We start from the raw sequence: 27225 nt of genomic DNA, 5'->3' as shown, positions 1-27225 counted from the left end.
TTTAAACAGGTAGAAACTGGAACAGCTAGCTTACCTAAACTCAGAAAAACTTGTAATGACAGTATTCTGTTTTAAATTAAAAGCAGATATACGAAAATGGTTTGTTGTGGTGGTTTCTCATCAACCAATATTGTTTTTTCAGGGCCGATACTGATACTAATAGGCTAGTTAATGAGATTGATAACTGACATTTGGAACTGATATGCATTTACAATAAAATGGGAAATCTTTCTATCAGTATTTAGAATTTGGAATATAACAAACCCCAACATAAAACTGAAACTCTGAACATCATATAGGCTGCAGCAAGTTTCCAGTAACATTTTTTTTTTTAAATCAAGTAAAAATTTAAATAAAAAATAAATAGAACTCCCTGGGGTTTTACAAAGCGAAAGTTTCTCCCATGCTTACACTTTCTTTGTACTTTCAATTAATTAATTTTTAGCTGCGACCATTAAAATGAAATGCCAATATAGATAATGGGCAAAATGTCAAGTAGTGCCTCCAGTAATAGGCCAGACCAATAATCTGTCCATGCCTAGTTGTTGGTGTGCATTTATGTGCCTTTAAACAGTCATTTTGGTCACGCTGGTGTTTAATTGTGTTACTTTACGCTGTGTTACTGGTCATGCTGTCCAGTTGTTAATTTGTGCCTATTTCTGCGCCTTTACGCAACACTGCTGTTCATGCTGTTGTATTGATTTGTGCTTATTTACTCAATGTTGTTGATTGTTGGTCATGCTCAGACATTTTTTAGCAGTATTTGCGCCACCTGTCTTCTAGCAACAAATGCACCTCTTGCTGCTGTTGAGTTTAAAATGTGCATCTGTTGTGATACTTTTGTCCCTCGCCCCATCTAAATCACATGCCTTCTCTACAGATATGCCCTGGTGCCGAGGCTATTTTTTAGTGATAAAGTCACTTTCTAAAACAGCCATTTTCATCACTTTGTTTATCGTAATGGAAAATATGGATCATAGTTGAACAATAACCCATAATATTCTGCCTTGCCCAGAGATGTATGGTAAAATAACAACAGACTGCACTGACTGATTGAAAACAGTGCATCAGTGGACACATATTTGTAAGAACATTTGTGTCTTTTTTTCCTATTACTCCTTTACAGTGATTTCAGAGAAGCTAAAAAAAAACAACACCTTTAAATTGGTGCTGCTCTCGAACACGTCAGCAGGACAGATGGTTGCTGACAGGAGGTTTACAGGTCCTCTGGCTGAGGGAGGGTCTAACCACTCGATCTGGGTCTGATGGTCCCAAGAGAGGATCACTGGTTTGCAATGTAAAGCTTGACATCATAGCCATATGGGAATGTTTAGGAGCTGCATGATGGGGAGCAGACAAAGACAGAAGCTCATTCACTTTTATCATTTTCTTTTTATGTTTTAAAGAATAATAACATTTTTTAAAAAGTCATTAAGCAGTGATTTGATGTTGCATTAACCTCAATTTGATTAGTTTTATCAGCCAAGGGTAAGAAAACTGGGTTAAGGAGGGGCATGTGCTGTGTAAAGAGGTTGTGGGCGATGATGTCATACATTTTGGGAGCCATAAACTGTAAATATTTTTCCAGTTGAACGGCAAAGACCCTCCTACATCATCTGGGGAGACTGCTCTGAGGAGAAGTCCAACAAAATCTTTTGCATGAAATCCTCCAAACCTACAATGACATCTGTTTATGGCGTTAAATGCCTCCAGGGGGGAGAAAGAGGAGCATATGTGAATGTTTTATGATAGCTCTTTGTTCAGTCCAGAAGGTTACATTAGTTCTTACACAGCAGAAGTCAATGCACAGACGTCAGTGATCTCTGGCTCCCTCTCGTGTTGAATTCAACCAAGTGATCCTAAAATAAATCCCAGTGCACAAATGCCTTCACTTGGAGCAATCATCAAAGTTTTTTTGATTTGTCAAGTTAGTGTAGGCAAAACAACATAAAGTTTTGCAGTACTTTTTTTTCTTGTTTTTAAAGTATTTTTTTCCAACACACAAAACTAAAGCTACCCCTGATTACTGTCAGTCACCACTAGATAGCAGCATAGTCTTAAATCAAACATCAAAACACCCACACATACTCTCATTAACCTTCATACGAAAGTGATCTCCTCTCCCTGAGCAGAGATTTGTGGGGCAGTCAAGACTTTAATAGAGGTGGAGGAGGCGGCTGCCGCAAACAGTTGGATATCATATGGATTTGGGAAACCTCAGCAGTGGCAACCACAGCAACCACATACACTCACTTTGAGGCCATAACAAAGCTGCTGGGAAAACCTAATTAGCAAGGTCAAACCCAACCAAGTTGAAAAGTGGTACTCCTGTTAGTCGGCTTTAATGTGAATTAATCATTATTTGTGGCAGGGAGGGGAGTATACCAAATGCACTCAGAAGCCTCCTTGTTCTTTTCATCTGAACCATTTAACTGCTAATGTTACAACACAACCTTTAACCACACATATAGCAGGAAATGTGATTCAAATGCTGATTTCATGACTGTGATGTAGGTGTTTGAACTCAGTTCACAGTTAAAAGATTCTGCAGACTTGTTTCATATCAAAGAAACACACAAAGACACATATTTGATTCCCTTATATAAAAACATCATGCACTGTTTTTTTAAGTATGTGAAATCAATGGCAAGCAGGCATACTGCCACATTAGATATTAAAGCTGTAGTTGGTGACTTTTATAAAAAAAAAAAACAACCTTTTTTTCATATTTGCTGAAACTGTCACCACAGCCACAGCTGTACACGAGACAAATAATCTGTGAAAAAATGTTCCTCCTCTAAGTGTGTCTAATTCCATTTGCAACAATTCACCACATGTGAATGAAAACAACTAATTAGAGCTGAGGAGTCTCAAACGCAGCTGTCAATCATGCCAATAATTCCTCGTGAACTGCGGCCAAACTAGGTAGCACTGATCAAATATGAATCAAGATTCTGTGACTGCATTGCCTATTTCTCACTTAAAATGTTTTCAGACACATATTTTAGTGTACTGTTTAGCTGTAAAATGAGAAAGCTGGTCCAGCTGCAGTGCTGAGAAATGAGAAAGTTTGTGACCAGGCCGCCATGTTGAAAAAGATTGAGTGAAAATGAACCACCACCCACCAGCCGGAGCAAACTTTCTCATCTTACAGCTAAACAGTACACTAAAAATATGTTTCTGAAAACATACAAGAGACTAGAAGTATGTAATGCAGTCTTGATTTGAATTTGGTCAGCGCTGCCTAGTTTGACAGTTTGATCACAGTTCACAAACAGTGATCGGCCCCAGGTGTCCAACAACATCATTAGATATTGATATTTGGTGTAATTTAAGTTGTGATGTCGGGTAACCAAAATACAATATCAGGACAACATCTAATGCTAATGTCAATAGTGATGGCAGATGACACTGATATTTTGCTTGCTGTAAGTTGTGTTGTTAAGTAACTAAAGTCCAGCACCTTCCAAATGTCTCATGCCATCATCATCATGACATAGAATTACAACATTAAGTTGTTAGTATGGAAAACAAAATATAACATGTTTAAAATGCCAATAATAAACCTGAATAATATTAACCGATTTTAATTCCAACCAAACCTTAATGTCAGTTTGACATAAGAATCCAATGTCTTTCTGACATACTGACATCTGGTGGCGACTGGGACATGATTGATAGCTGCGATAAAGACTCCTCAGCTCTGTTATTCTTCAGCTGTGGTAGATTTTATCAAAACTCACATGACACACCATGAGGAGTAGGAGGATATCACTATTTCATGTACTGTTGTGCGGAAATACTGACAGTTTTAGAAAAAAAATAGTTTACTTAATATACTCATAAAAAATACCAACTGTAGCTTTAAACTGTAGATATCACACTCTACTGTTGATTTCATCTTAAAGTGTTTTGTTAAAACTGGAACACATCAGCATGTAGAAAAAACAGTAGATGTTGAATGAAAGATTTAAAATGATGATCATATTTCGCAACAACGTTTTTCAAAAGTGGTTTTGTAATGTCACTGAAAAATGTTAAGCATACCATTGCATTTGCCTAAGTGTGGGGATGAGCACTGCTTTAAGTAAGATTAATATGAAAGATAAAAGTTCTTAAACATCCTACACATGCCTTAAGCAACTTTCCTGATGGCACCTGCAGAATTTCAGAACATTATCTTTCAAACTTTGTACAACTTTCTTTCATTCTGCTGCAACCAGCTGAGCCTCAGCCAGCAGTGTAGCTGTTACAAAGATTATTGGTTGTATTGTGGTGGGATAAACCACGAAAACTGACAATTTCTCAGACCTTTGAAATGGTAACACGGTAATCCTCTGTTTGTAGGAACTTTAAACACAGAGATTGGCTGTCTTTCTGTGGTTTAATTTTAACTTGTTTGTTTTGGGTGGTCTCCAACATGTGCTGCAGATGGACACTTTCTCACAGAGCTCCTCAGCCTGGAGCTTTTTCCTACTCTCTCCAGCTCTCTTCTTTGGCTTGGAGTCTGGGGTTCAACCACGGCCTCAGTCGATCCACTGGCCAGCTAAAATGTTATTGTGTCGTTCCGCCCCTTGTCCCTTTGCCCCAGCCATGCTAGTGTATGTCAAATAGTCTGTCCTTACTGTGCTTTGAGTTGCAAAAATAACAGAAAAACACACCAAAACCAGTTTTGGAAGCAGTCCTGTGTCACTGATGGTTGCATTTCATCATCTGTCCACCGCAAAACTCCATAGCAAATGAGCATGAATAAAAATGTAACAGCAGCCAGATGAGCTCCATCGCTGGCTTTAAAGAGTGATTAGCATTTATAAAAACATGGCCCAAGGGACTGCGGTTGTCTCCATGTCCCCAGGCGTTTTAGCGTCCATACTGAGAAACAAATAGGGCCCTAATGATTGGCCTTTTACAGATTAATAGAGCTCAGCCTGGAACATGGTATGGAGCATAAATCTGAGACTGTGACAGAAGATCATTTGGTGAGGGTCACGAGGAGGGAAAATGGTAACACAAGCTAGCTCATGAGAGTAGCCATTGATTTTTTATGCTAGACGCTAACAGGACCAGACCAAGAAAAGGACAGAGGAGAAATAATAGTGGGATTGTAATAAATTGATGAGGAGAAGTCGACACATGACACCCAAAGACCCTACGCGGGGATGCAGACAAATGCAACATAATAGTATTTACCACCACTACCCATCTGCATGGAGAACAGCTGCAGAGGACATTGTTTATAAGCACATTGTCTTTTTAAACCCAGTGGTGGAAGAAGTGTTCAGATCCTTTGCTTAAGTAAAAATACTATTACCTTACCATGAAAATACAGTTTGATGTAAATATAAATTACATGTAAAAATCCTGAGTAGAAAAAGCAACTCATGTAAAAGTAAGTAAGTATAATCAGGAACAAGTACGTAGAGTATTAAAAGCAAAAGTACCCAAAGCAGAAACATATTTTTTAAGAACCAAAACAGAACATCTACAACACTCGAAATTATTTTTTTTAAGAAGAGTAAAAAAACACAATCAAGATTGTAAAAAAAGAGAAAAAATACCCCAAAACACAAAATTATTTTTTAAAAAAATGCAAAAAATAAAAATTCAAAATTAAAAGAAAGTACCCCAAAACTAATTTTAAAAGAGAAAATAATAATAATAAAAAACGCTCAAAAATATTTTAAAAAAAAAAAAAACAGAAAAAGATTTAAATGTTTATCAAAATATCTGGCAATGAATTTTTCTGTGTATTGACTGATTGATTAATCACCTAATTGTTGCAGCTGTACTTGTAGAAACTGCTTAATAATTACATTTATAACAAAATAAATAATTCATAAACTCCTCTTATATTTGTGCAAAAATCTTACTTTGTAAAGTAACTAAAGCTGTCAGATAAATGTAGTGAAGTAAAAAGTACAATAGTGCCCTCTGAAATGTAGTGAAGTAGAAGCATGACGTGGCATGAAAAGAAAATACTCAAGTAAAGTACAAGTACCTCAAATTCATCCTTTAATATAGTACTTGAGTAAATGTACTTAGTTATATTCCACCACTGTTCAAACCACACCCATGCGCCTCATGCAGCTTTCCAGTTGAAACCCTGCTGATCAGAGCAAAGAGAGGACAGATAAGCGATTACCCTGTGAAAGGGATAGGATGCCGGGGTCCTTTTGTAGGCTTTTGTAGCATGAAGGAGCTTGAGAGGTCTTGTGACCCCTCCTTCCCCCATTCAGAGTCCTCCTGGGCACCATTAACACCATGAGAGAGGGGCACTGACTTCCAAGGTTTGGTAGATCTGGAGAGTACAGCATCTCAACATCTGGAAAGCATTAAACTGCCCGAGGGTGAAACACAGGGAGACGATGACGGGAGAGTGAGTGTGTGTTTTGACCAAGCTGTGTGTGTTTTACAGAGAATGACTTAATTGCATTGTTGTGTGAGAGTTAAGGTATGAAACTGTGACCTCTTGAGAAGCCAAATGAGTGTGGTATCAGGAAGTCAAAGCAGAGATGAAGGATAGTGAAACACAGTGTGCGCTTTCTGTGTGTGTTGGCGGGGTGATGTGTGGGTGCTCATGCACACAGCCTGTATGGCTCTTTGTTCGTGCGAGTTGTTTGAAGACTGGGTCTTTCACTGGGCGGCAGGATGTAGAGCTCTGGACCCTTGGCAACAGAGCAGCTCCATCTGAGCCTGGCCTGAAACAAGATGGCTTTGTATTTGCAATCACCATCCTGCTCCTCCCTTCCTTCCCCCATAACCTCTACCTATTGGGCTGCAGCCTCAGGCACCGCGCACCAGGTGCTCCCCCTCGTCAGCCTCACAGCAGCTCGGGTCCTGCCTCTTACAGGGAGCAGAAGTTACCTCATAGTAACCTGACCTTCACTGGGACCAAAGGCAGCCCGCTCTTTAATCAGGAGTGCTCTGACATGAGCCGCGAGCCGGCGAGAGGCAGGCCAGCTGACAGGGAGCAGCATGTGATACCACATGTTAGATGTTCCTTATACTATAAATAGTGTAACACTCTTCCCTTTTGTGCAATAGTTCTTTGTTGTGACAGCAGGACAGTTGTAAAAGCTCAGCAATCATCTGGCTTGTTGGTCATAAATGAGGCCAGCCTCAGGGTGAATAAGAGCATCCAGAACCCAATCTGGATGCACCTATTAACCCTTTGAAACCTGGCTTGACATCAGTTTCTTGTGTTACGTTCAGACGCCCTTGGGTAAAAAATTGGGTAGATTTCTTTTGAAAGAAAAAAAGCCTAAAATGCTAAAAAAGTAAAAAGCAACTTGGCAAGAAACATCCCAAAAAAATCAAGAGAGATTTTAAAAATTATTATTAGAAAACAGTCATTTGATTGTAATTATATATTTAATAGTAGTTAATCACATTTACATTCTTGAACATATTCCAAGCAGAAAAAAACCCATTTGATTTATTATTACCATTTTTCTCCTCTTTTTTTCTCTCTGCTAATTATTAGGGTTTTTTTTCTTGTAACTTTTTACTAATTCCTTGATAATTTGGGGGAATTTCTTGTGGAAATGCTTCCTTCCTTGATTTGTAAGGAGATTAAGCCAATTTGCTCGGATTTCAGGGAGTAAACACATAAGGTCATATTTTAGGTCTACGCACTGCTACTCAAATAGCAACTGCTAACTGACACATATGTGATTAATGAAAAACGGAGAGTTTTGTCAGACGGGAACATTCTCAGCCATTTTGTGAGATTTTCCTGGCTGTGTAGCTTTCAACACCCACACCCCTTTAGACTAGTAAGAGCTCTTCTCCATGAACACATGCTGTGCTCCGCCAAGTACCTCAAGCTCACCAAAGACAGGCACTGGACTCTCTCCTCTCCTTCTTCCACCCCCACAACAACCTGTCATCCACCCCTCGATCCTGGCTACATGTCCCGTTCCTCCTTTTTTTTGTCCCCCTCCCTCTCCCGCCGTGCCCTGCCATCAGTCGGCTGTTATTGAGCAGGCATTTCACAGACACTCCCACTGAGACCAGTGACCTCATCAGCGAGCAGGAAGTCAGAGGGTTCAAGTTCCTCCTGTGAGAGTAATCCCACACATCTCTGCGTATGTGATTCAGGAGACGGGGGAGCGTCGAGGGGCCACGGGGGTGTGGAGTCCCCATACTCACTACTTTCTCACTATCAGACCATGCCACATCATCACTGTCATCACATGGCCGTAAACTTACTCTGGAAGGAACGGAAAACTATCCAGGTGTCTCTACTTCCCCAGCTCCAAATAGTTGCAACGTGGCAGTGGAACAATGCAGAGGAAGAGATCAGATTTAGAAAAGAAAGGAGCAAAGAGGAAAGAGCTTTTCACAAATGACGAAAGACATTTGTGTATATATGACCATTAATAGACAAAGACTGCTCTGTTCTCCCTGTACATCAGGGAATAATCATTAATTTGAAACATCAGGGACACACAAACTGATTGGTGGCTTTTTCCCTGCACTGGGTCAACGACCTTGACTGTTTGTCAGTCCCTTCCTGCCAAAGTTCTGTTGCCTCAACAGATGACATCAGTGGGAATATAAACCAACGCTGATTCAACTCCTGGCTGGACACACCCACCAGGTTTTATCAAGGCTAGCATGTTATGTTTTTGTGGTTATGCTGCATTATTTAACCATAAGAAATCTGGGCAAATTAGCTTGCTTGATTTCTTTTAAAAACGGGAAGAAGGCAATGAGCAAGAAATTGGCAAGATATTTGTAAAAAAAAAAAAAAGAAGTACAAGAAAACAAGAAAATCACCTGAACCCCCCTCCAAAAAACACAAACACAAAAATATGAATGTTAAAAGAGCTAAAATCTAAAAAAAAACTAAAAACTAAAAAAACAGCTTAAACATACATATTAATATTAAATATATATAAAATAAATATTACATATTTATTTAATAATTTAAAAATTAAATACATTATTTATTTTTAAATAATTAAATTATATAATTTATAATATAAATTATATATATATATATGTGTGTATATATATATATATATATATATATATATATATATATATATATATATATATATATATATATATATATATATATATATATATATAATTATGAACATTTTGAATATAGTTCTTTAGAAGTTTTCCCTAGCTTTTAAGCATCTACTAATTTCTTGCTAGGTTGCTCATTGCCCTTTCCCCATGTTTTGAAAGAAATCAATTTGCTCAGGGTTCAAAGGTCAAAGGTGTAAATACTTTTGAAAGGCGTCTGAGCACATAAAGAGATGTTGATCCAGGTTTCAAAGGGTTAAGTAAGTTTTCAGATAAAAGCAAGCAATATATGCATAACATGAAGAAATATAAACTCAAAGCAGTTGTTCTTGATAATGTCATCTTTCTGTCTGGTGATTTGCTCAGCGTTTTTTGTGCTACTGTATTGATCAGTTTCCATTTAATCCATCAAAGCTGTGGCGTGTGAGTACATGTTTGGAGTGGATCAATGGAGCACCAATTAAATGTATCCTGGAGCTATAACATGCAAACACACAGGCTCACAAATGCACGCACCCAAAAGCACAAGCAGATTTTATATAGGCTACATTAGTCCTCATATCTCGTATGACCAAGCACTCACAGTTGTAAACACACTTTTGAACTCATTTCTTTCACATCCCAAACACACCTCCCACTCCTAACCTCCTCCAGGGAGCCAGAAGTGAAGTTGCAACACGTTTCTTACCGGCAGGTCTCAATTTGTGCTGACTCTACACAAAAACACTTCATTTCCAGAGGGCTGCGTCTAGGCTTGGCCACTCCCGCCATGCACGACACAAAGACACAAGCACTGCCAGAAAGCCAATAGCATAGAGAAAGACAGAGAACCCCAGAGGAGCACACAAGACCAGGCAAAAATCGAATGTGTGGGGGGGTGAGCTGTGAGCTGGGCAGCAACTCGCTCAGCTCATCACAGATCTTTGCCTACGGGAACATTGACGGGTTTGTGCCCAGATGTGTGGGAGGGAGACAGAGCTGAACAGTCATATCCAGTGTTTGTGAGTTTGTTCCAAGTCTTTAGACACGGTCCATTCTCTTTAATAAATCTGCCGTACAGGCACTTAACGTCAGTGACTTGATCTCTGGTTCCAGCACGCACAAATAATGAGTTTTTCCGGCCTTGAAAACTGTATTCATGTGCACGCCTGCGTGCACTTCAGCACACACCTGTGGGGCGCCACATATGATGAATATTTAGCTGGGTTTCTCACAATTGATGTCGACAAAACAACACTTTATATGATTGTTAACAATATGTTTATATTTAAAAAATAAAAATAAAAAAAATGAAAAGGTTAAGTGTAAATGTATGTTAAATCTACCTCTTATTGTTCACTTTAAATCTATATGGTAAATCTAATCTAAATGTCAAATCTACTTCTTAATTTCAAATCTAAATCTAAATGTCAAATCTACTTCTTAATGTCAAATCTTATTGTTTACTTTACTTCTTAATGTTACATCTTCATGTTAAATCTAAATGTTGAATCTAGCTCATAATGTTAAGTCTAAATTTAAAATTAGTTCGAAATCTAAATGTAAGATCAACCTCCAAATGTTAGTATAAATATAAATGTTATATCTAAATCTAGGCTAAATGTTGAAAAAATATGTAACGAGCCCATGTTGCATTTATCATGTTTGTAACCTACTTTGGATAAAACCACAGCCACTTCTGGATGATAAAAGTATAGAAAAACCCAGTAATAAGTCCTAAAAACCAGAAATGAAATAGCATTTCATCACTTCCACGCTGCGTAGGTTATTGGTTAGAAGTCTGAAATAAGGTCTGTGGTTCACACAAGCCTAAGAGACCTTCATGTGTTGTTCAATAACATAAAATATGTCAGTAAATGCCCCACTTGCAAACTTTAAAGCTTTTATGTGTCTCAAAATAGTCGGTTGCTAACAAGCGGCTAAATGGTAACTGTGGCGACAAGACTGTAGTGTAGTTCATTTTGGCCTAGCAATAGCTTTTTACTACTTTGTTTACCATAGAGCTAATTTTCTTCAGTGATCCAAAATCCAATGGAAAAATCCCATAGGCTTTTTGATGCAGGAACCAAAATAACGTCAGCTTCTGTGTTGGCCTACAGAAAAATGTCACCCTGGGGCACTCTATACTTAAGCTAGTTAGCACAGCCCACAGTCCTTTTACGTTAAGGAAGTAATGACAACTTCGTTGATTGACCTTCAGCAGCTGTAGCAACCTCAAATTCAGCCAGTGCAAACTCATGTAGGCCTGACTCCTCACCAGATCTGCAAACCTTTTGTTGTTGCTGTTAAACAGGTTGGGCCCAGCACTGCTGCTGGCCACTAGCCTGCTGTGGACCTGGTACCAGGTTTTTGCTGGATGAATTCCAGTTGCTGCACCTGCTTACTAGAGATCTGTCTCCAGAGCTGTCGTCCACACTCTTCCTGGCGAAGTCTTGTCACGATGGGGAGTGAGGCAGAGGGACTGCAGAGGGACTGCAGGGTACATTAGCCAGCTAAAGTTTAACTTTCATCATACAGAAGTTGACGTGGTTTCATCTAAAGTATGTTGTTATAATGATAGACGCAGCATATGCTATTTATTAGTTTATTTGTTTTCTAAGCATAAAGAGTTAAGATGCAGATTTATGATTAATGTGGATTTCACTTTTGTTTTTAAATAAAAAAAAAACCATATGATTACTTAAAATTTTTACATGAATTTCTGTCAAAATGTAAGGAGAATTAACAAAAAAAATTCAAGATACATCAACTAGAAAACTGTTGCTGAATCTGTACAATCAGGGCCCCAGACACACCATGGTTGTACTGTAAAAAGCAGAGGGAAGTGTTAACATGTATTTTTATCTCAGACTTATCATTAACGAAAAAGAATGCAGTAATAAAGTGACGCAATTTAAACAGCACCACATGTCTGTGAGGCCTGCTATCACCAGGCCGTATCACAATCAGCCCTCTCTGCATCAGATGTGCAGTCAATGTGGAGGCTCTATGTGTTTTAAGAGCCTTTTCTCCCCTGTGTCTGACTCTGTGCCAACATTCATACTTTGGTGAAACAGAACATTCAGACAGAGACAGCAATGAGACTGGGAGGACATTCACTGATAAACTCTGAACCCTCACAGTGAGAACATTCAGACTTTGTAGCCAGGGATGAGCTGCTCACACTCGGCAACCAGCAGCCCACCATGGTGCTGCCAGTCCTGAAGCACAGATAAGGGACGCTTTTGTCAGTTGGAATCTAATTATACCCTATGGAAAGTGTACCTTACTGTCATATGAAAAAAAAAAGAGTTTAACCGTTTGACCTGAGCAAAATGGCTGAAACATAACAAGAAATGACCCAAATATTAATGAGAGATAAGTTAAAGAATTGAAATGAGCATATATATATATATATATATATATATATATATAATGAATTTATTTTAATTTAATTCAAAAGACAAAAAAGTCAAGAAAGCGCTGAATATTTTTTTTGAATATTTAATATTCCCCCAGCTAATTCTTAGGTCATTTTCGTGTCACATTTCTTGCCAAGTTGCTGATTGCATTTTCCCCATGTTTTAATAAACCAATCTTCTCAGGTTTCCAAGGTTTTAACACTTATGAAAGGTCTCTGAATGCAGCACTAAACTGATGTCACTCCAGGTTTTAAAGGGTTAACCAAAGATATACATGGATGGGACTGCATAGGAAAAAGTTGTCACTATCACCATGGGTCAATGGAGAGCTTTGTGTGCACATGTGTGATGCACAGACGGAGGGAAAGAGGAGGAGTGACGGAGAAAGCATGTGAAAGTGAGAGAAAGTGTGGCTGTGGAGATAAGAGTGGGTCACTGGAGTCTGGCTGCTCAGGGGTCAAGAAGGTCAGCGCTGATGCAGGAATGTCATGAACCGCTGCAGTGTGGGAAAACTGGGGAATATTTTCAGGTCTGTTTGGGATAATTGAAGTGCGTCCTTCAGCTGGAGTGTGTGTCAGCAGAGCGTTGGTCATACAGAGAGGATGGAGGGGAGGGGAGAAGAAGAGAGGGGATTTGGTCCTTGAGCAGGTCTGGTTCCCATTAGACCAGAGGCCCGGGGTCGGTTTGTTTGTACAGGCAGAACGTCCCAAAGGAGAACAGCCTGATGTTGCTCCTCCCAACCAGGCCGCCATAGAGGGAGTATCAGCTGCAGTGCTTCACTCTTTCGCCCCTCCTGTCCCTTTTCTGCATCCCTCCTTCCCATCCACCCACCACTTCTGGAACAAAGTCCAAGCGGGTCTTCTAAACTGTTTACGGATGTTCTCTGTTTACGTGCTATTCATGAGAGCTGCGCCGAGAGTTCCTGTCCTAGCCCTTGGCCCTACTGTCCCAGAAACAGAGCCATGTGATGGATATGTCATTCATATGTGAGCCTAACCCTGTGTATTAATCAGCTCGCCTGCGCCTAAAGGGCATGCAGAGACAGGTCTATCACTCACATGGGTTGGGCTACAGCGCTGCACTCACATGCTCCTTTTAGGCACAAACACAGGCCAATCAATAAAAAGAGTTTCCACTAGTAGTGTAAAATGATTGCATAATGCTTTTTTTTCCCACTGTTGTGTCATGGAGCATTTTCACAACATGAATTTTGCAGCTTTTAAGTTATTTGTTTGTTTTTTGCAATGTGAGCCTCTCCCCAGCAAATCCCCCTGCAGGGATTTTTTTGTTTTCTGCTGTGCTCACTATAAAAACACAGTTAGGACACAGAAGTCAGTCAGACTTGACTGGCACCGTTGTGGATTGCGGGCAATAAAGGCCTTAACGACACCATGACCACATGCAGAAACACTAACAGGTAAATAGAGCAGGGAGACTGATTGAAGCAGCATGACTTTGACGCCGCCATGGTGTGACAGACGAGGTCGTAAAGATCTGAGCGCACAGTGAGTGACTCAAAGTGAAAGAGACCTGTTGAGGTTGTGGTAAATTGGTGAGGAAGTTCTCATCTTCTGCTCTACGCAGCATTAAAACAGTCTGAGGAGGGGGTTTCGGAGCTGAAGGGGGTCGGGGGAAAGGGAAGGGGATGATGTTTCTCCCTCAGTGCTCTGCAGGGAGCGGCTGGGGAGTGGAACTGAGATTTATGGAAGCCAGAACTTCACTGCATCTTTTCCTGGAATTTGGGGCTGTTCTAAGGGGACGGGTGGGGGGGTCGGCTGAGAAGGGGTTAGGGGGCAAGAGTGGTCCGAGGCCAGGATAAGAGCAATATTTCACTGAGGCCGTTAAATGAGTTCACCTCCAGAAAGAGCCAAGCTGGAGAGCTAAAGAACATTCTGTCTTTTACTTTTACAAGTTGCTTTGACCTACAGCCTCGTCAGGGCCCTGGAGGTTAAAGGGCCGTTTCTTCAAGTTGGAGTGCAACAATTTAGCCGTGTTATTGGAACTGGCTCAGGTCAGCGGCGTGAATCATTAGGTGACTTGCATGCACCCGAAGTACAAAGTTAAAGAAGTGAAGGGGATTTTCAAAAATAGTTATGAAAATCCCACAGTTTGGAGAAGGGACTCTCCTGCTGGTTTCCACTGAGAGCTTTGTAAGCTATTTGAGCAGTCAGTGAAAAATGAGATCATCATCGTTTAAAACCTTGAATATGAAAACACATCATAGTATTGTGGTGGAATATAACTTTGTATTTTTTAGCTGATTATTAATTAATTTATTAAGTGCTGTATTTAAAGAATACAAATTTAAAGTACTTTACTTATTATTAGTATTAGTAGAGTATTTTCTTTTCATGCCACTTTTTCTTACACAGGATTTCAGTGAGATATTGTACTTTTTACTTCACTACATTTATCTGATATGTTACAGTTACAAAAAAAATTAGTCAGTTAACAGAAAATTAATTTTAACTAAATATTTTGATAATTTTTTAGTATTCTATCATTATTATTATTATTGTTATTATTATTGTTATTATCATCATCATCATTATTATTATTATTATTATTGTTGTTGTTGTTGTTGTTGTTGTTGTTGTTGTTGTTGCTGTTGAATTTATTTATTTATTTATTTTCAGGGGGTTTTCAGCATTGGTTCTCTTCTTTTAATGTTTAGGTACTTTTTCCTGATTATTCTTACTAGCTTTTACTTAATTACTTTCCAATCCAGTACTTTCGCTTGTTACAGAGTACCTTCAGTGTGGTATTAGTACTTTTACTTAAGTAAAAAAACTGCATACTTCTTCCACCACTGAGTATTTTTTAAGGATTATAAATAACTTAAAGTCTTGGTTTACAAAATAGGCTGGATTAGTTTCCCAAAAAATATGACTGATGCTGATTTTATGTGTGTGCAGAACATCAGAGAACAATCTTGGGTCTGGATTAGTGACACCATTCATACTTAGAAAAACTGTGGTCCTGTCGCAGCTTCACTATAAAGAAGAATGTCTAATTCAATCTGTTTTAGGTTAGTGAGATTACTGCCAGTCATAGTAGAATTCGTGTGAGCTGTTAATTAAAGCCACATTTCTTTTTCTTGTTATCCAGCAGCGATATTCAGTCAGTTTTATAGAGCATACTCTGTGGCAACTGCAGTGTTGCCAAATTCTGCATTTTAGGGTTGAACACTTGAGCATGAACACTTAGTCACGCAGACACATATACATGCACACCCCTGACTTCCCATCATCCACCTCCAGTCGCCTGAAGGAATGATTCTTTATACGTTCTTCACAGCGGATGCTATCCCTATCAAACCTGCAGTGTGATTAGCTAATGATGCAGCAGGCTCTGTGTTGCACCGGGCAGACTTTAGGCTCTGTTGGCATGACTCACAAATCTACACGCAGAACCAGCCCAGCTGGCAAGCAGCAGCATGAGCTAACAGTCATCATCACGTAAAAACCTCACTCACAGATGTGTGTATCCAAGGCCGACAGATCCAATGACGTTAGGCCTCCCCAAAATTAATTCAGTGAGAAATCTAATAGAGGGCGGCGCGCTTTAGTCATCGTGGCTCATCGTGGACTTGAGCAGGGGAAAAAGTGACGGCTGGATGTCGTTAACGAGCACAGTGATTATTTAGTGATGGGATATTGTACTTGGGATGTGTTGCCAGCTCTTGAGCAAGTCTGAGGAATCTGGAGCTGCAGTTAATTATCTTTTAAAGTATTGTTTATGTTGTGCCTCTACAGCAGTGCTTTTAATGTGTATGGAAGAATTAACTTGCAATTTGGTTCCTGCTTTATGGTATCTGGTGACTTTCTCTTTAATCGCAGAGGTTAAAGATTTGGCTGTGGGTGATAAATAATTTTGAACTTGATTGAATGTGGCCGATGAGGTCATTGTGCAGTTAGAGTACAGCTGTATCAATATTACCACTCTTTCTTGGATAGGACGTCATTTTTCTTCTCCACCTTATACATCGACTCTGATCCCTCATACTGAAAGTATTAGAAAAGTTGCACTTTTGACATCTTTTCTTTGTTATATGCCTCAAAAACACTTTAAAGTTCAAGCAACTGTTGTCCAAAGACAGTTATTACACCCTGCTCCAGTTGTTACAATTATGTGTTCTTGTTTTCAGTTTTTTTAGCTACCATTTCCTGTTTTATTTTGATATTCACCAGTGTCCCTTATTTCAGATACCTCACTTCCTGCTCTTATCTGTGTGATTACCTGCCGCACCCTGATTAGTTTCACCCGTTGCTCATTACTCTGATTTCCTGCTGCATTTATTTTTTGCCATTCCCTTTCTGTGCTGCGGTTCATCGTCAGTGTTTCTTAGCACTTCAGTATGGTACTCTTGAGTTTCCCTTGTGTTCTTTGACCTGTCTTCTGTATTTTGACTTAGTCTCTTGCGTAACACTAATTAACAAACCATTGCCTTGATTATTGGACTTACTCCCGTGTATTGACCTCTGGTAACACCAGTTAAAGACTTTTCATTGTGTCTGCAAATCCTGCTTTTGAGTCCCTCCATTGATGGTTACCAGAGCTTCCATATAGCAGTGAGACTTATCAACACACAGAGTTCTGCCAGAACTAATTTGTGCTGTTCATTATTTGTATTTCCAATTGATGCTTTATATCAATGTTCAAACCTTCACCGCATGCAGGACTTTTAATGTGACGACTGTCACATAGGGTTGCCAACAGCTTAATAAAGCTCAAGGCCTAAAGCAGAAGAGACATGAGATGACTCAGATAAAGTGACAGCAGCACTTCTCTGTCAACAAACACACACATTTAACAAGTGTGTACCTGTTTGTTTTTGTACTACTGCACTATTGTTTCCATAGAGCACCTGTAATACTGATGGTTCAATGCATGTTCAAAGTCTTTCTTTCTTTCTTTCTTTCTTTCTTTCTTTCTTTCTTTCTTTCTTTCTGTCATGCTTTCTTTTGTGCTTTCATGCTTTATTTTGCGCTTTATTTTGTATTGTCTTTCTTTTGTGTTTTGTTTCTTTCATTCTGTCTATTGCTTGTTCTTTGGCTGTTTTTTCTTTTGCTTTTTCACTCTTTCTTTCTTTTGCTCTTCCTATGACTCCTCTTTTTACACTTTAATTTACTTTCTTTTTCTTTTTCCTTTTCTATGTTTGCACTTTTGCATGTTCTGTCACATTCTCTTTCACACTTTTTTTTTGCACTTCATGTCTGTCTTTTTCTGGACTTTTTCTCTCGCTCATTTTCTTTTGCACTCTCTCTCTTTTGCACTTTCTTTCTCACTATTCAAAATTTCAGCCATTTGACATGTGAATAATGTTAATTTAGTGCACGTTAATAAACCAAATTCATATAAGTGCTTGATTTCTCATTTTAACAGAGAAGTAGTTCCATCATCTTCCAAACAGAGATAGGTCAAAAGTCACAGAAAACAGAACAGAGCAGCTGTGGCTTCATAAAATATTATTCAACAGAGAAGAAAAGGGAAGAAATTTCCCCTGACATGCAATATATTGACACTGATCATTCGGCCAAAGAGACAAAGACCAACACAGAGACGTCATTTGATCTAAACCTGCACAGAAACCTTTTGTCGAACTGCTACAATTGCATCTGCTATCGTGAGATCAAGTCAAACAGAGGTGGGCTGTCCCTGCTTTGTGCAGTGGGATTCTGTCAGCGCGACCTTGGTGGAGTGAGGTCTGAGTGACTGGAGGTGTTCCAGCTGCAGCCAATAATAAACACCGGGGAGGGAAGTGAGATGATGATGGGAAGAATGTGTGCAGTGTGCTGATCAAAGTGCCTCTTCCCGGGTGGCGTGTGGAGCTTGACCACGGGGGAGGCAACATTGTGCAGTCAAAAAACCTGGGCGGGTTTTTCTCCAGTTAGGCTGGAATCACAGTCAAAAAATACTGTTGTTTTTAATGATTTACATTAATAACCTGGAAATAATTTCATAGAACATTACTGTAATAGCTGGAAAGGGTGAATTGTTCATTTATTCTAGCATCTAATAAATAAAATGTTGGTCTCCCATGTCCATGTGACTGTCTGGGCCACATCCAGGCCAGGTTTGGGTCATGCTCAGTGTGTGTGATTAGCTTTAAAGACAGAAGTGCTTCGGGCTGTATCAGGAGAGTGTGAGATTTAGAGCCCCACTGTCCTCCTTCCATCTCTCCTCACACTCTTTGTCTCTATCTTTTTTATTTCACTGTACATTTTACCACTTTGACGACATGACTTAGTTCTGTGAATGGTCACCTTAAACTGAGAGCATGCAGAGGAGTGTGGGTCATGAGAGACGCTGGTACGAATGACTGGATTTAAGTAATGGCCTGACCCTGATCCTTCTTATCTGATGACCCCCAGCATTGACCCCGACAGCCAAGTGCCTGCTTCCCTTTGGGAAAAAGAAGATAAGCTCTGCTCGAGGAGAGAAATGTGCACCTTTTGACGCATGTGCTAGCACAAACACTCTTTTGTAGACACACTTTTACAAACAAATGCTAGGCGTTCTGCCTCAAGGAAAAACAAACTGAGATCAGCTAACTGAGTTCAGCCTCCCTGTCTCAGCCTTACAACGAGCTTCTCCATGCAAGATCCAATAGGTGCATGCTTGACCTGGTTACTGAAAGCTTGTTTTACCCTCTATTGACCAACTTCACTTAGCTTCCTCTTCCCTGCTTACACGCGTCCATTCCTTTTCTATTTCCTTTTTTAACTCCTTTACCACATAAGCTCCTTCTTCCCCCTTCAGAGACGTTCTGCATGAGTGGACAGGGAAGGACAGGTTTGTTTTCTCTGTTGTGCTGAGTGATCGCTGTGCAACATCTGCGCACTAATTCGCTCTCTTACCTCGACAGGCACGTAGCACTCTCTGAAACCCAGCAGCACTGGGGTCAAAGAATGAAAGCAGATGTTATATAGCTATTACAGATGTGACAGGATGGCAAACAGCATCTAGCGAATGTCTCTGTGTCAGTGTAAACTGAGAAAACATGACTGATTCGTGCTAATGAGTTTCATTTAGTTCCTGGTCTTTCCCTGCACTATCACTAACACACACATGTGCACATGCAAACCCTATGACTAACCTTTTGAACTCACTTTCTGGTCAGTGAATTAGCAAGAAATGTCAGGGTTGGGTTTCGTTTGCCGATGCAAGAGGAGCCACTGATGGCTGCCATATGGTTTCAGGTCAAAACAACAGATTTTTAGCTGTGGCCTTTGAGATGCTTCTGAAGATTAAATGACAGGGATCCTATGTTCCTATGTGAGGCTAGGCTAAAAGCTAAACTGAGGCCTTTATGGCTTTCCTGCACATCAGAGAAGACACCTCTTTAACCACAAAATGACTGTTGGCCCACAGAACTGACTAACAGTTGCATCCTGTAACTGCTCCTGTGACACTATAAAAACACACATGCTCAGTTATGATGTTAATGGCAAAGAGTCTAATAATGGATGTGTGGATTTGAATGTGTTTTGCTAAGGGTACTTCAGCGAGGCTCTACAAACACTACCCTAATCTGCTGGAAGCCACAAAAGTCATGACTTCCGTCCAACCCCCCCAATCACGTGGGCCCACTCACTTAACAATCCACTCACACTCTTCTCCTCAGTGGACCAGGAGACAGTCAGTACGTTTACATGATGTGAGACAAAGACAAATTATTGTGTTAGTCTGACTAAAACTGGACTTCTTAATAAATGTAAACATATTATTCCAACTGGAGTCATACTAAATCACATACATTGAAGTTGGACTAACACACCAAGCTATTCAATTGGAAATTGAGCTCCGCCATCATGTATACGCCATAGTTGGACCTGGACTGGCCAAGGCGTTGCATGCTCCTAGTCAACACGCCAGCCTCCCTCGGTGGTTGGGGATAGGGACTGGCCGTTGTGTATGAGGGGGGGGAGGGATGCTGCAAAATGGGTCAGGCTTTTTTTTTAAATTAAGCACTGAAGAAGGACTTATGCTTTTTAATTTTGGCTGCAGTGAGGGACATACAACTTTAATGGTAGTATTTTGTATTTGTTTTAAAATAAAAATTCACACCTTAGCAAACTTCCTCCCTGTGACAAGAAAGTACAGTCCCTTATAGGCTCTGGGCCAGGTTTAGGTAGGAGTAATAAATATTGTACTACTGCTGATGGGGCCACAGTAAAACAAGTTTAGCAACCTAAGAAATGAATATCAGTTAATATGTTCACTATAGCTGAAAATGTGCTCCTCTTTACCTCCACAGCAGCTGATGGAGTCAGCGGTAGACCAAAAGCTTCACTGTTCAGTGGAGTAAAATGAGTGTTTTTCTCAATCGAGTCTGGTGTTTTTGATGTAACAGCAAATCCCCGTCAATAAGGGCTGCCTTGCTGTCTTCCAGCAAGGTAAAGCAGTGAAAATATTCCAAATATAGCATGGCTTAAAACTAATTAATTAAGGCAGAGTTTGCTTAGTGCCGTTTGATTAGGCTATATGTACATGACATGGCAGTTTTATACCCTGAAGTTATTGTAAACAAACACTGGGATTCGTTCTATATCATAGACATAATAATATAGGTTTATATAGCAGCTAGCTTAACAGAGGCATATCACCACCTACCATAGTGGAGTTTGACAAGCTTTCGTCAATAAATGGATTCTCCACCGGGTGCTTGTATACTGGGACAGGGACAGTTGTGCAATTAAATGGCCTAATTGAGCTAAAACAGTAGTTCAACTTATCTGCGCATGTAAACGTCCTGAGTGAACACAACAGACATCCAATACTAATACTTAAGCATGGTAACCAGTACACAGACAGACTGGTGCAGAAGTGGACCATGGGAACAGTCTTTTCAGGCCTGACTGTAAAAATAAGGTAACTTTATACTCCTGTGAGACGCCACAGTAGAGGGGTGGAGCGATGAAAAATTGTAAAAGCACCAAAGAGGCATTCAAGAAAAAACTGGGGAAAAATATATACATGTTTTCTTTAGCAGACACCCAGGGAGGAATGAAAACGACAGCAAAAGACACAAATAATGGGAGTTAAATCACAAATCACAATTTGAATTGCTGACATGTGAGGCCTACATTTTGCTTTTGTGTGTGACCTGAATGCGAACAGTGATTCAGACTTTATCCCTGCACAGTGAGCAGATCAAATGCAAAAAGAATTCTTTTGTGCAGGAAAAATAAAAGCTGCTAGATTCTCCAGAGATAAGCGGTAAGGTAACACTGCAGGTCTCGGGGGAGTGAATGCAGGGTGGACGGATTTCTGCTAAACCTGTGAACAGCAGAGACATGTGGCACAGCCAGCACTTAAGCCCACTGTTTGGAGTGCAGAGAGAGATAAGCCAGCCTGACTCCAGGCTGCACTTGTGCTGTTGAGAGGGGGGAACCAAACCTGCTGCCACAAGCGCTGTCTGTGTCAATTAACTGTATGCACAGTGCCCTAGATTATACATTTTAATGATTCTAACAATGTGGTAGAGCTTTTGTTTTGTCTGCAGTCTTCATAGCAGGTCCTGTTCATAAACTTAAAGGTCCAGTGTGCAGGATAAAGTGATATTTAATATTCTGATCCTGCCAGTATAAGTTTTTTTTTTCTTTATGTATGATATAAAGAAAAAAAACTTTAGATCATGATGAAAAAGAGGACTTCTTGTGTTTTCACAACGCTGACTCAGGATAGGTTTTCGCATTGGCCAACATAGTTTGTAATGCCTAAGCTATAAGCCAAACAGCATTGGGAAAACACAGATTTTTAACATGAAACTACTTTATTCAGTGTTTAAATCACTGTCTAATTGTTTAGAGAGGACGAGACTTCAGTGGAAAATTAGGCTCCTTGTAAAAATCTCCTGAACAATGAAACACTTGAGTTTGCACTTGACACACAGGAGAAGTTTCAGATGATTGCAATCTGCAGTTCTTATTTCTAGGCGTCACTTAATCCTACACACTACTCCTTAAAGATACATTAACTGCGTGGCCTGCATATAAATATGATATATGTGCAAAAACAAGCCAGAGAAACTTTTACACTTGGTGTAAAAACAGCATTTGATGTAAATCAGCTTAATCTGAGTATAGACATCTGTCAGATGTCACATTGCACAGAATAGAGGTGATAACAGCTTCTCAGATGCAAACTGTGCATATTTCCTTCCCCTTTGAGGTAAGCCAAAATACTGTAAGAGTTAACCAGATCACATCGTGTCTGACTCGAACAACTTTGATGCACATGACCTGAAGAGCATTTGCAGAGCTAAATATGTACATCTAACTTTGGTCAGCGCATCTGTGCAGAAAAGAGGAAGGTTTCCACCAAGACTTGATGTCTGGGAGGCTTTTTTTGGAGGAGGAGGAAGCGATCTTTCCCTTGCAAATCGCTTTCTAACGTGTAGTTTCTGTTTGAAATCAGAACAGTTTGTTATCATCAACCATGTTTTGTCTGCACTAAATAGTGTAATTAAGAAAACCCACCAGTGACTCATTACATGAAAGAAACGATGAGCAGATAGAGGCCTGTTGGAGCCCAGAGCGGTTGCCCTTATTTCATACATTGCATATTGACAGCTGCGTCTGTGGCTCAGCTTTATGTACTGAAGAAATGTGGATAAACAGGGGATGGGAAGTCCCCCATCTCACACAACACAGAGCCTGAGAACAGCTCCAGTTTACTGTTAATGACATCCCCAGTGTAATCCTGTGTCTAAAAGTAGGAACGTAGAGCCGCTCTTCTAAGATAACTTTGCCTTTTTTGGGTCTTGGGTTCTTTGAAAAAAGGTCTACAGAGATGTGTAATACAAACAACATGGTGTCTTCTCTTTGTAGGTCTACCTACTTTCAGTTGCTGAAATCATCTCAAATCTCTGACTGAAAACCTTCTTACTACCCCACTTCTGGTAAGTTCAAACCTAGGTCAGGTAACCGCAGCGTGTCTGAATGCTCCTTGTAAATGAGGCAGTCTGCCTACTGTAAACATAACAATAATGTCTTAAAGGGAAGTTGCGGAAAAAATGCTCCTTCTCTTTTTTGCAAACATTTAGAAGAAAAGATTGATGCCTCTGTCATGTTTGTATAAATATTACACTAGCTAAGCCCAAAAATTGGAAATAAGGGGAAACAGCTTGCATGGCTCTGACCAGTGATAACAAAATCCACTGACTAGAATCTCTCAAGCAGGCAGTTAAAGTCATGTAAATTCATGGACCACATACAGCCCAATTTGATATCAAGTGGGCTGGACCAATAAAACCACCGTAGAATCACCTTTATATAACAGTACCTCCATTTTTCTTTTTCTCTTGTTGTTAAGAAGAACTTTCTGAAAACATTCACCCAAACAGACGATGAGCAGGCTGAGATATCTTAAGAAAAATAAGTGCAATTTCAATATTACTCAGTTTTTCCGAACTTAGTCAGCATGCTACTCACTGTCATTGCATGTGCATTTTTCATTTGCACTCCAGTGTAGTAATGCTGACATCACCACAATAACTGAAGGGGAAGCTACTGAGGAAGCAGGTTAAGTTATCCTCTGCCTTACCAAACATTTAAAAATCTGAAGTTTTGGAAGAGAATTAGCAACAGGGTTGCACCAGTATTATTTAAAGACAGAAATCTGACATAGATTTTTTTGTCCTGAAGCTGCTGTTTGACAATATTCTGCACAATGTTCGTTACCTTTAAATATGATCACAATAAGCATTCATTGTCTTTTGAAGAAAATCTTTTGAACTAGTATTTTACATTAAGTAGGCTACCCACTGTTTAACTTACTCCTGAAACCTGACCCTCTTAAGGCTCTGTCACACCAAGACAGTGCACCATTGGTCAACGTCAGGCTGTTGGTGTGCATCCATCGCCATCATTTTGGTGGTGTGTCCTGCATCATTGGTACTAGTTGGCCCTTGTAAGTTTTTTTTTCTGCCAGTTCATCGTGTTTAATTAGGACAGAAGATGGTGAAGCTCCTAGGTTGATGAAATCACTATTATTAGCAAACAAATGGCCAAAGTCAAGAGGGCGTGAGATTGAAACCAACTTGTTGAATTAAGTAAAAAATATTTTTTGACCATTTAGCTCTTAAGTGGAAACGGTTCATGATTTTATGTGTTATTGTTGCTAGCGCACGTTCAATTTCCTTTATTCTTTCATCATTGGGTTGTATTTTCAATGTGCTAACTGGCTAACAAGTATCTTGAATCTGTATCGTCAGTCTTCCGATATCCTTTTTTGAACAACAAATGCAGACTAGATGCTTCTGTGTGGGAGGTTATTTCCTATCATGCAGAAAGTACACGTTAATTCACCGCTGGCTGTTGTTTTTGCTTTTGTTCAAGTGCAACTTTTTGGGTGAGATACAAGTGACTCGACACTTAGTCGTCATTGCCACCACTTCTTTTATGTCATTTTGGTGTGTCTGGGCCTTTAGCCTTTACAAGTGCACCACGATTAGGTATGCAAAGTCATCCAATGGGTCAGATTAGTCCCTATGGCGGGCTGGTTCTGGCCCACAGGCCATATGTTTGACACCCCTGCTCCAAAGTTCATTGTATCTAGTTTATTTAACCAGTATGAAAACCAGAGCGGAAAAAACATAATTAACTTTCTACGCTGGGACTATTTTTTTAGGCTGGAGCAATTGCAAGGCAACCAGTGGAGACTTGAGAAAAGGACTTGCCTCAGCCAAGAAATAGTTTGGTGCATTAACACCCTGCAAAATTGTTTTACACTTCAGTTCTTGCACAGAATAAACAAACCAGACATTATGTGAGGATTTGAGAGAGGTAGCCATCATCTCATCGAATTCTGTGCCTGTTTCCCAACATGACTAATTATAGCTTTAACGTCACTCCTTGTAGAGACAAACTTCTAAAATGTAATTTAAGGGCTGGCAGGGAGATAAAATGCAAATCACTAAACACATCATAAAGCCTTTATTCCTGTGACGAGTGCAGCAGCGGCTCATGAAACAATACTATCCCAGAAGAGGTTATTTTGAGGTTCATTTTGGGGCGCACATCCACCAGCACATGAAGTAATCTTCCTCGGGGGGTAAAGGGCGAGGGGGGGTACAGGAGGTTTGCTAATAACAGCTGCCAGATGTGCAGAGTCCCCGGAGCCCATGCACATTCTCACAGACAATGGAATGCTTGTGAGGAGCCCCAACAGGAAGTGAGGTCAGGGCTCTTGACCCCTCCCCTAAAAGCTTAGTGAGAGACACAGCAGTGGGGCAGCTTTTAAAAGTGTCCCATCATAAACCCACTGACAGTGAGAGTCCATAAAGCCTTTCATACTGCTCGTTCAACCTGTCAGCACTTCAGCAGAGCACACAGAAAGTGAACAAGCTTTAAAGGTGCACTGTTAAATCTTTTTAAGTTTTCTCCATCTACATCAGAATTATTGCAAAGTTGTTTTTTTCTATAAGTTCTTCTTTTTTTTCCACATACCAGCTGCTGTGGGGGCGGCAGGGATGAGTGCGGTGAGAGCGGATTGCACAATCTTGATCCTGTCTCCCCCAGTAAACCATCAGCAGACACGACATGAGTCAAAGTTGTTGAAACTGATTGGTAGAGGCCAGACCAAGACTCATTTGCTGGTGTATTTCCATGTTTAATTTCCACACATAGGTAGACTTAGATGAGCAGTGAGGTGCTTTCCGTGTGTAATTTTCTCTGATGTCATTCAGACTGCCATGCGTGAGACTGAAGAGGTACCACCTGCTTCCTGTTTTTTTTTTTTTTTTTAATGTGGCCACTTTGAGGGGAGAAATATCTCTGAATCATCAGAGCTATGTCTTAACCAAAGCGTTTCATTTTCACCTGCATTTGCATCTTTTCCTTCAAGCGGTAAATATCCAGGTTTCCAAGAAACCTCAATGGCAGATGTGGCACCAAGTTATTGTTTTGCAAGTGATAATTAAGTATTAAGTCTCACCACTCAAGTCCAGAGTCAAGTCCCATATTCAGACTAACAAGTCTATAGTCAAGTCCCAAGTCTTATCCTTTGAATTTCAAGTGCTAAACAAGATATGATGTGCTCTTCAGCAAATGTAATGCCATTTTAACAACATAGTAATTTGGTTGTTTTTTTTGGTTTTTTTTTAAATCATGAATGATTTGTAAAATGTGTTGTTTTTTTTGTTAAAAACAGGTTATTGGAAGTTATTGTGTCCATGTCTGTAATTTCTGACCTCCACACTTTGTATACTGCAAATCCTTTTTTGTTGACCACAGCGTTGGTTTTGTACACCAACAAAATTACCTTTGGTATATTTTTTTCCAGTTGGTCTTTTTTTCATTTTTGACAAGATGAGTTTAAAGTCATCAAATTTGTGACTTGAGTCTGACTTGAGTCCACACCTTTTGACCACAAATCTTGATGCAAATGCTTTTTTTTCCATTACAGAAGCCGAGGAGCTCCTATGTTTTATAAGACAGCTAATAAATCCTTTAGCAACATGACACAGCTCCCTCTTCTTATCACAGACATGTGACATCATAGCCACTTGGGATGACTTCGGCTCTCAGTGTAGTCACTGTGAGGACGTTATTACCTCCTCTGGGGCTGGATAGAGGCTCTTTCACTGGAGCCAACACCTGCCCCGCTGTGTGTCTGGGTGCAGCCCTGGTGACTAACAAGCCCTGACTTACCTCCACCTCACCCTCCTTACTACACCTATACTCAGACCTGAGGAACAAATGTGAAAATCACAGCGCTGACTCATCAGGAACAACAAATAACATAGTGTAAGAAAAGCACAGGCAGTTCAAATGCTTAT

The 27225-nt window shown here is 40.0% G+C and overlaps 1 long non-coding RNA gene across 2 annotated transcripts in view; it reads left to right on the top strand.

Annotated features, from left to right (window-relative positions):
* Nucleotides 1-23348, top strand: part of LOC148186469 (uncharacterized) — a 43916-nt gene extending 20568 nt beyond the window's left edge. For both annotated transcript variants that reach the window (XR_015774896.1, XR_015774895.1), the window contains exon 5: nucleotides 23276-23348. This is a non-coding gene — a long non-coding RNA (uncharacterized LOC148186469). The remainder of the gene's footprint in view (nucleotides 1-23275) is intronic.
* Nucleotides 23349-27225: the final 3877 nt, after the last annotated feature.

This window comes from Plectropomus leopardus, chromosome 18 (assembly GCF_026936395.1).
Source record: "Plectropomus leopardus strain MGB_pleo_1.0 chromosome 18, ASM2693639v1, whole genome shotgun sequence".
NCBI lineage: Eukaryota > Metazoa > Chordata > Actinopteri > Perciformes > Serranidae > Plectropomus > Plectropomus leopardus.
Note: the sequence above shows the minus strand (reverse complement) of the source record. Positions and strands in the feature narration are given on the sequence as shown.